This window comes from Felis catus, chromosome B2 (genome assembly GCF_018350175.1).
Source record: "Felis catus isolate Fca126 chromosome B2, F.catus_Fca126_mat1.0, whole genome shotgun sequence".
Taxonomy (NCBI): Eukaryota; Metazoa; Chordata; class Mammalia; order Carnivora; family Felidae; genus Felis; species Felis catus.
The window spans coordinates 131,792,615-131,808,196 of record NC_058372.1 but is presented as its reverse complement, the minus strand read 5'-3'; the positions used below and the strand labels follow the sequence as shown (position 1 = coordinate 131,808,196).

Below are 15,582 nucleotides of genomic sequence, written 5' to 3'. Positions count from 1 at the left end.
ACTGTCAGGGCTGAGACCTATGCAGGGCTCAAACTTACAAACCTCGAGATCATGACCTGAGCCAAAATAAAGAGTTGTATGCTTAACCAACTGAGCCACCCAGGTGCCCCACTGTGGATTTTCAACAGATGACCTTCTGTTCCCAGATACACTTTGTTGAGTATATTTATTAAGAAACGGTGTTGAATTTTGTCAAATGCTTTTTCTGCATATATTTAGATGATTGTGTATCTTGTTCTTGTAGTCTATTAATATTGTGCATTATATTGATTTTTTGTGTAGGTTGAACCAGTCTTGTATTCCTAGGGAAAATTCCACTTTTCATGGTGTCTAATTATTTTTATATACTGCTGGACTTGGTTGGCTAGTATTTTCTTGAGAATCTTTGCATTTATATAAAGGATACCATAAAGGATAGTGATTTGTAGTTTTCACTTCTTGTGCTACATTTTACTGCCTTTAACATTCATGTAACATTGGCTGCATAGAGTAAATTGAGAAGTGTTCCCTTTCCTCTGTTTTTCAGAAGGGTTAGTGAAAATTGGCATTAATTCTTTTTTAAATGTTTGGTAGAATTCACCAGGGAAGCCATCTGGTCCTTTACTTTTTTTTTTTTTTTTTTAAGTTGATTACTAATTCAATCTCTCTACACTTGTTTTAAAGTCTGCTCAGATTTTATATTTCTCCTTTAGTTGAGAATAATGCCAACTTGATTTCAATAATATGTAAAAATGCTCCTGTATACCTCTGCCCCCCCCCCACTTTCATGCTGATATCATCAGAAATTACACCTTTATATACTGTGTGTCAGTTAACACAGATTTGTAATAATTGATTTGTTCAACTATCTTTAAAATCAGACCGAAAGAAATGAATCAAACAAGAAATACATTTATACTGTGTTTATGTTTACCTAGGTAGTCAGTTATCTCAATAGTGTTCTTTATTTCTTCATGTGGATTTGTATTACTGTGTGATATCTTTTTATTTCAGCCTGAATGGCTCTAGCAAACAAATGACCAGCACTTGCTATAGGCTAAGTCTGCTGGTGACAAACTCTTGAGGTTTTGTTTATCTGGGAATGTGTAAATTTCTTCCTTATTTTTGAAGGATAATTTTGTCAGATGTAGAATTCTTGGTTAAAGTATTCACTACTCGTGCAACCTACTGAAGTTCCCTTATAAGTGAGATCACTTCTCTCTTGCTGCTTTCAAGATTCTCTGTTTGCTACAAGTCTTTGCTTAGTTTTCAGGGTTCCAAAAAAGGTAAATTCTCATAGTTTTGCCAGGTTTTTGTTCCTTTTGTGGAGAGGTGGAACTTTGGAGTTCCTTACTAGGTTGTTTTGGCTGACTGTAACTTTTTAATGTTAGTAGTTAGTATTTCACAAATTACTACTAGTATTACAAATTACTACTTGGTCTAATCTAAATCCTTATTATTTTTACTTGGATTAAAAAAAAATTAATGTTTATTCATCTTTGAGAGACAGAGCATGATCGGGGAAGGGGCAGAGAGAGGCAGACACAGAATCGGAAGCAGGCCCCAAGCTCCGAGCTGTCAGCACAGAGCCCTACGTGGGTCTTGAACTCACGAACTGCAAGATCATGACCTGAGCCGAAGTGGGACGCTCAACCGACTGAGCCACACAGGCACCCCTTTACTTGGATTTTTAAAATAGTTTTCTTAATTGGCCTCTTTCGTCCCAATTACAACTCCCTCTGATCCAACTGTAGCACTCCTCAATCTGTAAGATAGTGTCTAAACTTCTTAATATGGTGGTGGGGGGACAGGAAGGGTGGGGATGCCTTCCTTCTGACTCTTCCCCATCATCCCATGAGTCACAGTGCCTTCAGTACTCAACTCTGAGTATTCCCCAGGTGTCCCACTCTTCTACCTCTATAGCTGTGCTAATGGAGTGCTATTGCCTACTTTCAATTCTGTCCTTCTCCTATACTGCTCACACCTATGCATACCTCCCATCAAAGGCTTCTGACACACACAGGATAATTTAGATACCCTTCCTGGATATCCATACAGGTTCATACCTCTATCATGTATCTAGCTTGTGGAATTATTATAAAGATCAAATAGGTTAACACACATAAAGTGTATATATAAATAATATATATAATTTTTGTCATCACACTGAATCCTAACTGTTGGCTTACTTGTCTACCCACACTAGACTGTGAGTGGCACGAGGGATAAGACTCTATTACTTCTTGGTATTTCAGTTCCTAGCACTGTGGTGGACACAAACTTTTTTCATGTATTGTAATTTTTTTTTTTTTTTACATTTTAAGATCCCTGAAATCAAGATGTATCTTATAATTTATGAAGTCTTATAATTAATGTAATTGTAATCACACAATGTGATCGTCATGGTCATTGCCTAAACATAGGAGAATATGATCACAGCTTTCCATGATTTTCTCACTTATATCCAAGTTGTATGGGTCATTGCTACTAAGTGTGCTGAATTTAACCTCTACTTAATATGTCTTCAGAAAGATTATAACATAATTAGCTTTGAAATAAAAGTTTACTCTGTATGTAAAAAATGCATTGCAAAAACAACAGGGCATAAGATTGGTATTGATGAAGCAAAATATGTCATTTGAAGACTAATAATTCCTTTGTCTCCTTTTCCTTTTCATTTCTTTTACTTTCTTTCTTTTCTTTTTATCATTGTACCTAAGAAAGGAAGACACTCATAAGGAGTTGAAACTGTGTGGTATGATGTAACTAAAATAAATAAAAAATGATTGCTTATATAATTGAAGCCTCAGAATAGTAGAAACTCTAAGACAGTAAGAAGCTGGTGTGATCAAATTTTGAAGGATTGTCATCAAGACATCAAACATCAATTTGTCAAAAACATTGTTATCCTTTTATTCACATGCAATTTGGTAGAGGATAATATGGTATAATGTGTATGTTATGGTATGATTTGCAAAGTAATATTTTTTCAGAGGAACATCACACAGTGATGTGTTTTATATTTCACATTTCACGAAATACTACAACAGCTACAATTGTTTTACCACAATTACACTAGCTGCAATCCTTTATGGGATTTGTAAATGAGTGAGTTCATCAGAACTGTCACATACTGAGTTGCTTTTGACAAATGCCTGAAACTATTTGAGCCTCTGCCTTCTCACCTGTAAGGATGTTTGATGTTACATATCTTATTACCTAGTAAGGATTAAATACATACAAATACACACACTTAAAAAATAAATAGGGTGCCTGCTATGTAGTTAAGTGCTAAGTGTGTTTGTTTCCTTCCTTCTGCCTATGCAGGAAGCCTGTGCAATGTAATCATGCCTGAGTGATGTCACCAGTTCATTCACCAGTGGTGAATTATTGACCTATGTACCTATATGTTGTTTTAAAATGCATGAAAATTTAGCTGACATCTGAGAGAATTTCTAAATTATTAAGAGCTATATCACACAAATGAAAGGGGAGGATGCTTAATTCTGTTTTAGTCATTTGCAAGTGTCTGTCTTATAAGTTTTTTCAGAAGCAGGAAATTGTTTGTTCATCTTTATAGTGTGGTTTGGGTAGAGCCATGACAGCTACAGGGTAGCACTTGACTGTCCTTGTCTGTTGCTTTGCCAACGTTAGGATGCGGTTGTTTGTTCCACTTGAATGAGAACTGGCAGAGAAAACGTCAACCATCTTTTCGGAGCAGAGGAAACTATTTTTACCCAATAGAGTAGAAGGTAGGTTAGCACTTTAGTAACAAGATCATAATCTAGAAAGCAGTTATCCGAAGGTCTGTGTATCTTAAAGGATTTCTTGAAAAAAAAAAAAAAAAGTATGGAGAGGCACTGGCATTTAAAAAGTCATCTTGTGGGAACATATTATTAAAAGCAGGTTAAATAAATCTTTTAAAATGCTCAGCACAGGGGCGCCTGGGTGGCGCAGTCGGTTAAGCGTCTGACTTCAACCAGGTCACGATCTCGCGGTCCGTGAGTTCGAGCCCCGCGTCGGGCTCTGGGCTGACGGCTTAGAGCCTGGAGCCTGTTTCCGATTCTGTGTCTCCCTCTCTCTCTGCCCCTCCCCCGTTCATGCTCTGTCTCTCTCTGTCCCAAAAATAAATAAACGTTGAAAAAAAAATTAAAAAAAAAAAATGCTCAGCACAGTGTTTGGCATATAGTCACAACAATGACCATAATGATCACTGAGCCCTCATTGCTAAATCGAGGACACACATTGCATACGATGACTTATTTCTACCCATGCCAAACAGACTGGAGTTTTAGCACTTAATTTTCAAAGGGCTTTGGATAACTTATGAAATGGTTATGTTCCTATATAAAGGATTTGTACCCTTTCTATATTCACATTTGATTTGATTATGAAAGGAAAGCCACAGCACTGTTCTGCTTCTAATCTGTTCTTTCTAGTAGTTTCTCTCTTCTAAGCATTGCTGGACTGAACATCCTTCCCACGTGAATTATATTTACAAATGTGCAGGCATACCTGTAGAATGAATGTCAATGAGAAAAGGTGATGTAAAATAACATTTATAATTTTAATAGGTATTGTCCATTTGTCCTTTGTATACATTTTGTCATGTTCCACCCTTTTCAGCAACACGAGACCCTGTTTCACCAAACTGTAACTAATCATTGTAGCAAATACATTTTTGGTCAACCTAATAGATGAAAAATGGTTTCTCAGTGTGGCTTTGAATTCACATTTTTGTGAGTGTGTTTGAGCATCTTTTCATCTGGATAATAATCATTTGTATTTCCTTCTCGGTGAACTGTTTCTGTTTGTTCTTTGCTCATTTTTCTATTTGGCTGTTGTTTTGTTTGTTTTTTGACTTGTAAGAGTTCTTTAAAAATCAAGGACAATAGCAGTTTAATGATAATATGGGTTACTTTTCCAGAATTATCTTTTGAGTTTATTTATGGTGGGTTTTGGCAATGTATTTATTTACTTTTCCGTAGTTGAGTGTATCAGAGTTTATGGTTTTTGTGTCATCCTTAGAGAGATTTCCCCAATTTTAAGGTTCTTTTAAAAATCCCATGCTTGGGGCGCCTGGGTGGCTCAGTCGGTTAAGCGTCTGACTTTAGCTCAGGTCACGATCTCGCCGTCCGTGAGTTTGAGCCCCGCGTCGGGCTCTGGGCTGATGGCTCAGAGCCTGGAACCTGCTTCTGAATCTGTGTCTGCCTCTCTCTCTGCCCCTTCCCCGTTCGTGCTCTGTCTCACTCTGTCTCAAAAATAAATAAAAATGTTTAAAAATTTTTTTAAAAATCCCATGCTTTACCATAATAATTGCTAAATATAAATTATTACTCATCTGAAATTAGTTTGAATAAATAACGAAAGGTAGGGAGTCAACATCTTTCCCTGTATAACTATTCACTTTTCTCAACATGTCTTATTAGATAATCAAATTTTGTTTGCTGATTTGAAATAAAACCTCTTCATATTCTACACTTCCAAATTCCCTCACATTCAATTTTTGATTTTTTGATTCTTTAATCTGTCTAGCTATTCTTAAGCTAATACGAAATTGTTTTACACGTAGAGGTACACAAATACTTACCTCAGCAGAATGTTGAATGACTTAAGCCTATTTAATCATCACAGAAGGAATTTTTTGCTTTACAGAAGCAAATAGAAAGCTGCATCAAAAATTTACTGGTCACAATTAAATTATTATTTTCCTAAAAAAATTGTAATGTTTATTTTATTTTTGAGAGACAGAGAGAGACAGCGCGTGAGTGGGGGAGGAGTGGAGAGAGGGAGACATAGAACCCGAAGCAGGGTCCAGGCTCTGAGCTGTCAACACAGAGCCGATGTAGGGTTCAGACGCACAAACCACAGATCATGACGTGAGCCGAAGTTGGATGCTCAACTGACTGAGCCACCCAGGCCCCAAGGTCACAATTAAATTATTAAAAAATATTTTAGTATCCAAATTTAGAAGTTTAATGTAGAAGTTTATATACGTTCCCTGTCAAAGTCCCTGGAATTGAACGATGAAATTCTATTATAGCAAATATTGCTTAAGAAATATATGCACTCTGGGATGTATTCATTGGTTACTTCATTAACAGGTTCCAGCAAACTAATTACATCCTATACAAGCAATGACTGATGATCAAAAGAACTTACATTATTTAATAATGAAAGATTTTTGTAGTTTTTATTTAGAGTCTCTTTTATATAGAATGGTCATCTTTTATATAGAATATTTTTATAAATATTTTATAAATTCTTTTATAAAAGAATAGTCATCTTTTATATAGATGATCAAAAGAACTTACATTATTTAATAATGAAAGATTTTTGTAGTTTTTATTTAGAGTCTCTTTTATATAGAATGGCTTCTGTTCTACATGTTTAAACATCCATGTTTGGAACAGACAGTTCCAAAATGAAGAGTGTTAACAGTACTAAAGCTCTCATAGTCTCCAACATACTTGTTCTGTTGTTGTCAATGATGATTTTATGGCACTTTTCCTTATAGTTTTCCATTGTCTAAACATATCTTCATTCCCTCCCACTGTGATGATTTCTCAATTAAGTAAAGAAATCTCTCTGCAATTAAGTAAAACAAAACAAGCATTATTAAATGTATTATTAATCTGTCATGCAAACTTACTATTCCCGCATGTCCAAATGCCTGAAATAAGACTCAGAAGGGTACACTTAACATCACTAACATTAAAAATATATATTGTTTGAACAGCAAAATGTAATTCAGGAAAAAAAATGTTTTTCAACTTCTAAAAGGAATTTTTACTACAATTCATAACTTGGGAAAAATCTAAAAAATTCTCTTCATCTATTAAAAATTACTATAAGCCCATAGCAATCTTCTTCTCATTGACATTGTCCTTTAAATTCCTAGTTTCCATAGACACTCAAACAGAAAATTGTCTCATTAGAATACCCTAACCAAGTCTTTTGTTTTGAAGTTTGAGCAATGGAAGGAAATATGTTTTGAATACTTTGCTTTTCTCTAAGATTTATTTTTTCTTATTGTTGCCTAGATGGGTCATTATGTCTGGCTAGAGGGTAATTTGTCACAGATCTTGTACATGATTTTGAAGTTTTTGTCACCTCGATTACAGGAGAAGCAAAATTAACCTTCTTGTTTTTAATTTATCTTAACCAGATTTGAAGATTTCTCAAGAGGAACTCTTTCTTGAAGGACCCTTGTCCTAAAGGGAATTAAACAACTAAAAGTAAAATTCAACCTTTACAGGATAGTTGGTTAATGTTATGAACACTAACCAGTTGGTTAAACAATTCCACAATGACCAGAAATCTACAGTTGAGAAACCCCCTCTATTATTAACAGCAATGTTCTTGGGTCCAAATAGAGAAATTGCGAGACAGAATAGGTTTTGAATAACGTTAAGTTTCTGTAGCATTAAAAAGGATGTAGGATAAGTAAGCACACAGAGTGCTTGTAAGGTCAAGACCATGGTCGTGTAACTCCCAGGAAGTCTTTGCTATCCCGGTCACTCAGCACTCATAGGATCGTAAGAGAGGAGGTTAGGTGAATCTACTCCATCTTATCTCAGAAAGCCCTTCAGCCTTGATTGCTACCTAGTCATATGGCCCTCTCCAGAGCTACTTTACTAGACCCCATGCTTCCCTGTGGCTGCTTGATCAATACTGGTTACTCTTTACAAAGAGTATTGACAATGAAGTCTGGTTGCTCGGCCTCCTACATGGTTCTCAGTCTGAGTCTGGTTTATCTTGGATCCAGTATAGGCACACATTCTAACAATTTTTTGAGTTAATGTTTCAAGAAGGAAATGACCAAGAGTAAAATCAGGCGTCACCGTCACCGAGGCTAGACAAAAAACTACCAAACCAGGGGTTAACGCTTTCCTTCCAATAATCTGCTCAGTTTTATACTAAATTTGTATAAAAGTTACATTAATAATTTTTCCGCCTTACATTTCTATAAATACTCATTACTTTAAAAGGACACAACCCTGCTATCTAAACATACCCTCTTAATATTGGTATTAGCTGTCAATGTATTTCTGTATTTAAAGACATTTATTAATAATTGTTTTTCCACATAAAATTGTTCTTACGGTTTTTTATACACTATCTATGAGATGTTTAAACAAGATAAAATGGAAGCTAGTACACGCTAAGAAGGAATCAATGAAATCACAAAAAATCCTTAAGTATTAAGTAACCTATTTTGTATTAATAGCCAAAGCTTGCTTGCAGAGAATATAATTAGTTTGCTGGAACCTTCTGAAAAAGTAAGCAAATATACCAGAGTGCCTATATTTTGTTTATGATATTTAACAATTATTTATCTCTTAACTCCAGGAAAAATACCGTTTTTCAAAATAATAAGATTGTCTCAATTTGTATCTGCAGCTCAGGTATACTGGATCCTCACAAATGTTAGTATTTTCCTTGGATGTTAACTTTTGGGCACAATGGATTAACTTAAAAAAAAATCATATTCAGGAAATAATAGCCACTTATCCCAAAGTTTGCAAGTCACAATCAATTTTTGTGAAATTGTTTTGTTCAGCATTTATGGAAAAATTACGTGGTCCTCTTGATTTGTTTTCATGCCACATTTTTCTTGGCTTTCCTAACAAATCTTAATAGTAAACAACTTTAGAAGCCCCTATTGGGCATCTTACATTGATCTTTATTGTGCTATTGGCTTCATCTGCTAATTATTTATATGGGGTTTTTGCATAGCTATAAGGTCGGGGGCTAGTTTACTATTTTTATGCAGCCTTGCCAGGTTACAATATAAATATCATGCTAACTTCCTTTAGCATGTTTTTAAATCCTAGAAGAACCTTACCATTTGGTCATTTTTATTATAAAGTTTCTTTTTTCCCCCAGCAAATAGCGTTTCTTTTATGGTTAAGAATTTCAATGCAATCATTGACTCACAACAGTGTGTTGTTTCATTCTTGATAGTAAGCCTGGGATGATGATGAGACACCAGCTAGACAGAGGTCATGGAATTCCGTTTGCTTCTTTTTCCCCTCATTATGGAAAGTCCACTCCCTTCTTATGCCCCCAACATGGTGATACAGTGTGGGTGTGCACAGATCATTGTTCCCTGGAGGCCTTGGGACTCACCTTCTTTGCGTTCCCCAAATGACTCCACAGCACTTCTCAGATCCCTAATTGTGAGTAACTAGCCTACCTTTAGACAGTATGACAGACCCTATCCATGAACTGGCTGGTAAGTCACTGTCATCAGCTGTGCGACTTGCCAAGCAAGGAGGTGTCTGTTATACTTCAAGCTAACTTCCTTGAAACAGAGACCTTCCTATTCTCCACGTTTGAAACCATTTAAATAGTATTGGGAAGATCAACTCCTTAAATATTTTTATTGAGTTCCCTGTAATCTATTCTAGATCTCGTGTGTTTTTGATGGTTGTGGTTACAAAGAGGGCTGAGCTCGGTAAAGGTGAGATTTTTTGACCACTTATTTCCCAAATATAACAATTAGATGATTTTTCTCCCTGGAGCAGTTTAAGAAATTTAGGTTTTCCTTTGAATTCATTTGCATGGTGTTGAGTGAAGTTTTCAATTAGGATTTTTTAACTTTCTCATGTAACTGTGATTATGTTCTTTTCACCATAATTTTCAAGTTTATCTGTTTCATCTTCTCCCTCCAAAAAATTTACAATAGTTAATATGTTTTCTGGTAAACAAACTTCTGCTAGCATTGATTTTTTTTTCCTTCATTGGTCTTTTAAATTCTTATATTGAAGGTTTATTCCAATCCCTTTTATTCTTTAATAATTTAGAAGTAAGTGTTTTGATTTTGGCATTGCTATTTGCAGCTCAGTGGTTTCTTTTTTTTTTTTTTTAATTTTTTTTCAACGTTTATTTATTTTTGGGAAAGAGAGAGACAGAGCATGAATGGGCGAGGGGCAGAGAGAGAGGGAGACACAGAATCTGAAACAGGCTCCAGGCTCTGAGCCATCAGCCCAGAGCCCGACGCGGGGCTCAAACTCACGGACCGCGAGATCGTGACCTGGCTGAAGTCGGACGCTTAACCGACTGCACCACCCAGGCGCCCCGTGCAGCTCAGTGGTTTCTATATATGGTATCTTCTTCATAGTGATTTTCCAGACATTCTGTAATTTTAGGTTCGATTTTCTCTTTGGCCTAAGGTACGCGTCCAGGTTAGTTTTTCTTTAGTTGGCTGGTTGTGTGCCTTCTGCTATTTTTTTGAGCTTATTCCTTTGTTATAAATGTTGTCAACTCTTTTTTTTTTTCTTTTTAGGAATTTGAGGCTTCTTTATGGCTAGGCCAGGTGACTTGTGATTGATTTTCCCATGATTTCTGGAAAACAAGCTATTTCCTTTGGGAGGGGGGAGGAATCTGTGCATGTTTACAGAGGGCTGTCATAGACTCTGGGTCTGGAGTTCTGTCTTGTCCAGCAAGAGAGCAGATACAGGATTAAAATGCGAGAGAGGCTAATGTCCAGGAGGCGACAAGAGCCCCAAGTATGGGTCCTTGCTCCGATTTTATTAGGATCAAAAGGCTTACAAGCGTGATGGGCGTGCACAAAGAGACAATGAAACTGTGAACATGAACTCATGGACATGAGGGAAAGGGAGTTTCAAAGATATGCAGTGTTAGGGGTTTGGGTCAATACGAAACAAAATTCTGGTGCTGGGCAGAAGGTTGTGTACAGCAAACATGAGGCACCACCTGTTTACCTGAACTGACCTAGGGGACTAGAAAGACAGAGCATGCTACCTCAGGGTCAATAAGCACCTTTCTTTTGTTAATTAGCTCAGCTCTGGGCAACTTCACCCTGCTGAGGTCTCAAGTCCCATTTTCCTGTTTTTTGTCCTTCCTTCCTGTGAAAGCAGCTTTCTGCTATTGTACTAAATTGGAGGGCATTTCCGCCCCAACACCTAATCTAGTTTACCTCATTTTTGATGTTTTCTTCCTGAGGCTTTTCTATTCCTGTATCTTTGTCCTAGACTGGGGCCTTTGCCCTGTTTTCCTAATCTTGGATGCGTACATTCTGTGGCTTTCTATTTCTTTTTGCCTTATTAACCCATCGGTGCAAGCTCAGGGAATTCCTAAACGTATTCCCCAGAGAGGGTCTATCTTATGTTATTTCACATTTGATTGAGGAAAGCTCAACTGAAATCTTATCCTACAATTTTTCTTCCCTGACCTATAAAAGAAGCAGAGCTGATGTTGGGGTGTGTATTCATTTCCTTCAGTTACCAGAACTCCAAACGGAGTGGCATAACATAGCAGGAATGTATTGTTTCACAGTCCGGAGGCCGGAAGTCTGCAAAGAAGGGGTCAGCAGGGCCACGCTCCCTCCGAAAACTGTAGAAGAATCCTTCCCTCTTTCTAGTTTCCAGTGGTTTGCTGGCCATCTGTGGTGTTCCTTGACTTGTAGATCCATCACTCAATCCTTTGTCTTCACATGGCACTCTCCCTGTGTCTTCACAAGGCCACCTTCTTATAAGGACATCGGTCCTATTGTTGTAGGAGCCCATCTTATCCGGTATGACCTCATCTTCACTAATTGCATCTGTTACCAATCTATTTCCAAATAAGGTCACATTCTGAAGTGCGGGGGGCAGGTAGGACTTCAACATGCCTTTTCGGAACGCCATTCAACCCATGACAGGGTGCATCCACCCTACATTCCTTATTCTGACTATCTCCTGTATTTTAACAATTGTTTCATTTAAAAACAAAGATCTTGGAAATATGGTTGTTTATATAGCCGCTCCTTGGTAAAAGTTCTCTTATGAAGTGTTTGTCACTTTTGGTTCCTGTTCCTTTTTTTTTTTTCTGTTATCTTTGTATAAATTCTGATCTGGTTATAAAGTTGAAATATAGGTAACAATGTCATTTCTTGTGAAGTGTTTGTCACTTTGGGTTCCTGTTCCTTTTTTTTTTTCTTTCTGTTATCTTTGTATACATTCTGATCTGGTTATAAAGTTGAAATATAGGTAACAATGTCATTTCTCAGAAAAATTGTAAGAGATCTCATTATACACCAAAATGCTTTTTAAGAAGCAAATGGTCATTTTTGTTCAATAGGAAACTGATTTTGAACTCAGTGTATGAAACCTCATCTTTACTTTAGGCTTATTTTTTTTAAGAGGTAGTGTTAATTGTGCAATATTTAGGGTAAATACTAATGCTGCCTTAGAAATAATGAACTCTAACATTTTAAAGTGACTTCTAAAACCAATGTTAGAACAGAATTAGCCAACCATGATATATTGGTTATTTTATTTAAACTTGGGGATGGGAACAGAATAAAACATCACATGTAAGGACCTGGTGGGAGTTAGCTAAAATTTCTTTTCTAATCTAAGCATACTGAGTGGGCCAAGAAGCTCATAGGTAATTCCATTGGACAGACCTGCTTCATTCTCTTATCAAGTTCACCATCAACTTTGGTTTGAAAAGAACAAAAAGGCTTCAAAAATAGACTTACAAATACGTTATTGAGTAAAGGTTAAAAGACAGACTCACTCTCTTATAATAAGGAGTTCCATAAATATCACTACTAGAAGTAACCATTTGGAAGCTTCTCCAATTGGTTAAGGAGGAAATAAAGTCTCAGCTTTCTTTATCTGTTGACTAATATATGACATGGGGAATTAAAGAAGGGAGAAAGCCTTTACTTGTCTCCCTTGAATTGTAGGGACAGGAGTTTGGTGCTGACCTTTCAATGGTAGTTCATGCCTATGCATGGCCACCATTTTGAGTAAAGGGTTAGTTATCACATCACATCAGAGTCTGGCACCCACAAATCAGGACAGGCTTAAATCATAATGAGTTCAAGGAATAGAGTACGGGAGTGGATTTCATATACTCTCAGCTGAGTTTGATTCAGCCTAGATCTATCTTAAAATTTACATGAAGTCAATTCTTCTTTACAGTCTTTCATTGAGTTATGAAGTGCCTTAAAAGCCTGCTACAGAGTGAAGTATTCATTTCACATTCCCTATATAAATACAAATGGATGGTAAGAAAATATTGGAATATTTTCATACATAAGTTTAAACTATCAGAACACAGTATTTTCAACTTACCATCAATTTAGCATTCAGTCTTCATGTTATACTGTGACAGGTCTCTGAATGTTTGAACATAAGCTGATTTCTGGTTAGCAGTGACTATTATTTCAGAACAGGATACACAGTATTATGTATGCCTGAAGAATGGCTATTAGCAACATGTATTGCATTTATATTAAATCATCTTCTTGTTAAATAGGACTGGATGGACATATGCTCAAATAGTACCACAAGAGGAGTCTAGAGTAAAAGAATATATTCGATTTTTAGAAGTGTTATATTCTGAAAAATTAGATTCCACTCCCAGCTGTTAAAATAATTCTGAAGCAAACCAGAATGAAAGTCCTATAGCACTTTACCACATTTCCATAGGAGAAAAGTTTTTCGATATTACCTCAGTTTGCAATCAATAAAAGAAAAGAAATCCACGAAATTTCATCCTTAAACCTCAGATGGAGAGAGGAGTGGTATGTTGAATTGAAATTGAAGCCGGGTTATTACAAGACTTTACTTAAAGCAATTATTGTATTTCTTTAAAGTTCTGCAAGCTCTCAAATCACAATTTAACTGCATGACTAAAGCTATATTAAAGACTCAAAAGCAAAGTTTTCATAAAGGGAGGAAAATGGCAGCTAGAAATTTAGTGGGGTTCAAAAATACCAGCTAGATAATCATGCCACTAAAAGGTAGCATTTCATGTTAACTTAGAATGAACATAAACAAAACTTATTTAAATTATAATCTGTAAACACTTAAACCTCTAGAGCGGGTTTGGCAACGGGAAGATTGAAAGATGACGGGTTTGGTTTGGGAAACGCCGATAGACTCAGGACAATACCACATGGCATTCGGGTGACTTTGGGGAGGCAGTGGATTGAATTACTAGCATATACACAGTTCCAGCAGTATTTTATATGCAACTCAAACCTTTATCACCCACATTCCTCCCTCCTTTCCCACCATACACACAGAACTTGGAGAAACAGAAAAAAGAATGGTGGCTTCACACATTCATCTTTCAGAACAAAATCCTGGATAAAAGAAATGGGTAGTTGATATGATTTCACATGCCTATGAAGCCTGTTCTTGTCTATTCTTGCACACTGGCTAGAACAAATATCAACAAAAATCCACCCATCACAAATGTACATTTTTAACTGAGATGAACAGTTCCAGCTATTAATCTTAGGAAAGTTAAGTGATTTAGGGAGTAAACAAATACATGCAAGCTCTGACAAGGGGGAGGTCATCATAGATGAGGTTATTAAATGTAGTAAAAAGTAAAGATAATCCAAAGCATTTTTTTTACTTTATTTTTTTTCTTTCTCTTTCTTTCTTTTTCTTTTTTCTTTTTTTTTTTTTTTTTGAGAAAGAGAAGGAGTATGAGTGGGGGAAGGGAAGAGAGAGAGGGAGAGGAAGAATCTTTTTTTTTTTTTTTTAATGTTTATTTTTGAGAGAGAGACAGAGTGAGAGCAGGGGAGGAGCAGAGAGAGGGAGACACATTATCCGAAGCAGGCTCCAGGCTCTGATCTGTCAGCACAGAGCCCGAGGCAGGGCTCGAACCCAAAGACTGCGAGATTATGACCTGAGCTGAAGTCGTACACCCAACCGACTGAGCCACCCAGGCGCCCCGGAGAGGGACAATCTTAACCAAGTTCCACAGCCAGGGTGGAGCAAAAGATCATGACTCTGAGATCATGACCTGAGCTGAAATCAAAAGTCTGATTCTTAACTGACTGAGCTACCCAGGCGCCCTTATTATCTTTTAAAGTATTGTGTTCCAAATGGGAATGTTCCTTGATTTCAGTGTTAGGGTAAGAAACATACTGACTGCAGGAAAATGAATTGCACCATAAAAATGTAGACATTATCTAAAAAGCTCAAGTCAGCCTTAACTGACATCCACAATTCTTACTATCAGGAATTACAATTAGGAACTTGGTATTTACTTTTCTGAATGGCTCACACAGCATTTAAATTCTTAATACATTTATTTTTCTTATTTAAAATTTTTTTAATGTTTATTTATTTTTGAGAGAGATACAGCATGAGCAGGGGAGGGACAGAGAGAGAGGGAGACACAGCATCCGAAGCAGGTTCCAGGCTCTGAGCTGTCAGCAGAGCCCAATGCGGGGCTCGGACTCACTGGCCTTGAGATCATGACCTGAGCCAAAGTCAGATGCTTAACCTCCTGAGCCACCCAGGTGCTCCAGGTGTGCAGACTTTTTAATAATACTGATGTATAAATGGAAATAAAAGTGCTGTATTTTTAAAATGTTCATGTTTTAGGTAATGCTATAGATTTCAATCTCAATAACGTTTTATTATTTAAATAGAAAACTATTTAAATAAGTCTGAAGGTTCAGGAATTTTCACTAAGCAATTAAGTGAATAAGGAAATCAAAATATTCTCTTCTTTCCTTTGGCCATTTATGTAGCTAACCTTAAATTCAAATTTTATGTTCACGTTACAAAAACAAATTGCAGTGAGAATTTAGGAGTAAAGTGAAATCCTCAGTTTTACTTC

At 36.5% G+C, this 15,582-nt stretch overlaps 1 long non-coding RNA gene across 1 annotated transcript in view; it reads left to right on the top strand.

Moving 5' to 3' along the window:
* LOC123385568 overlaps window positions 1–15,582 on the top strand; it is a 30,543-nt gene that overhangs the window by 1,349 nt on the left and 13,612 nt on the right. The gene's annotated exons all lie outside the window — the stretch shown is intronic.